The sequence below is a fragment of the Ostrea edulis genome, chromosome 5 (assembly GCF_947568905.1).
Source record: "Ostrea edulis chromosome 5, xbOstEdul1.1, whole genome shotgun sequence".
Classification (NCBI taxonomy): Eukaryota; Metazoa; Mollusca; class Bivalvia; order Ostreida; family Ostreidae; genus Ostrea; species Ostrea edulis.
The window spans coordinates 39,120,712-39,122,820 of record NC_079168.1 but is presented as its reverse complement, the minus strand read 5'-3'; positions in this window follow the sequence as shown (position 1 = coordinate 39,122,820).

Genomic DNA, 2,109 nt, shown 5'->3' with positions numbered 1-2,109 from the left:
TTTACCTTTAAATATTTGGCACACTTGAATGCTCGGTTACGGTTTCATGTAATAGTAAGGGCGGATCCAAAGAAAAAGAACAGACACCCCCCTTACGTGTTTTTGCCTCTGGATTGGAATACACCATCGTCAGCCAACAGTTTTTGAATCAAAGCTGCACATGTTATAAGGCTCAGGTGCAAAAATCGCCATCTTTGAACGGGAATAACTTCCTTATCGTCGCTTTTGATTGTAAAATTTTGGGATATGGACTTTCATGTTGTTCTACACCAATGAAACCAAACTTTGACTTCACGGACACTTTAAGAAATTAATCTCTTTTTCTGCGCTGGAAACAGACTCCGATCTCAAAGTTTGTACATGAAATGTAATACGCCTTGTACATGAATTGCAACATGTCTTGTACAAGAAAGGTAATACATATAGTCAGTTGAAGGTGTTCTCCTTACAAGAATTGATGCGCGCATTAATTTCTTTATGCAAAAGCCTTGTAGATAATTAAAAAATATTGATTAAAAGAAATTTTCTTTATTCAAGTAATATGGTACTTTGTATTATATTTTCAATTTTATTTTCTAAGATGTCCATGCACAGTTTGGTGAAAATGTGGCACAAGATATGATGATGATGTCCCTATTCATCAAATCAATTATATCGAGCACCAAATGCAATTTTGCGAGCAGTAATTCCACCACATTGGTGCGCGCATCAAATCAATTATTGCTGGGTTCATTTTAACCCCCCCCCCCCCCCTAATGTATGAAAAACATCTCTGAATAGATTCAGCAAAATATAACTACCATGTGTTTCGTTCTTTCGGTTTGTTTTTGTTTTTTAGTTCACGAGAGCCGAAAGCTCAAGTGAGCTTTTTGATCACCCGTTGTCCGTCTGTAAACTTTTCACATTTTCGACTTCGTCTAGAGGTAGAGCGTTCGCCCCGCATGCGGAAGGTCGGGGTTCGAATCCTGGCCGCGACAGACCTAAGTCGTTAAAACAGGTAGTGACAGTTTCATCGCCAAACGCTCAGCATCAGGTGTGAATGTCACGGGTCCTCGGAGATTACCTTAAAAAACGGATGTCCCGTGTCACAGTAGGAGTGCGTTCGAGATCGCCATTCTTCATACGAGTACAAATTCCTGTCGATCCCGAACGCCGAGTACGCAACCCGAGAACGGGTTCGAGTTGCAAGAACTCGCACCACCTCTGTAGGTAGTGTGGTCGAAGAACAAAGAACACGTTCGCGCACACATGTTCTCGTCGTTCGCAACTCTAAGAACGGAGCACGAGAATAACTGGAACGGCGATCTTGAACGCACTCTAGGTGTGGCACGCTAAAGAACCCACACTGCTCAATGGCCGTAAGCCCTTCATCGTTCTTGGTGACTTCTCCATATGAGTGAAATACTCCCGAGAGGGACGTTAAACAAGTTATAATGAATCAATCAATCTCCTGGCAGAATCACTGGGCCAATTTCAACCAAACTTGGCAAAAAGCATCATTGGGTGAAGGGTTCACAAGTTCAAACGAAGAGCCATGACCCCTTTCAAAAGGGAGATAATCACAAAAATGCAAAAATAGGGTGGGGTCATTTAAAAATATTCTTCTCTAGAACCAATGGGCCAGAAGAGCTGAAATTCATATGAAAGCTTCCTGACATAGTGCGGATTCAAATTCGTAAAAATCATGGCCCCCGAGGTAGATTGGGCTACAATAGGGATCAACGTTTTACATGCGTATATATTTATATGGAAAATCTTTAAATATGGGCCAAGGTGACTCCTGAAGGTGAGCGATGTGGCCCATTGGCCTCTTGTGTTATTTTTTTTATCTTTATCTCTTTGATTTAGCTCCCCATCCCAAGAAGCTATTTTAGCATGATCGAATTTCTCCGTCGTACAAGTTTAGTCGTCTTTTCTAATCTGTTTTTTAAAGAACTAATCAATGGGCCAATTTCAACCAAACTGCACAAAGCTGGGAAAAGAATAAGAGAAACTTCTTAACGTATATTATATATATATATATAGATAGATAGATAGATAGATAGATATATATATATATATATATATATATATATATATATATATATATATATATATATATATATATAT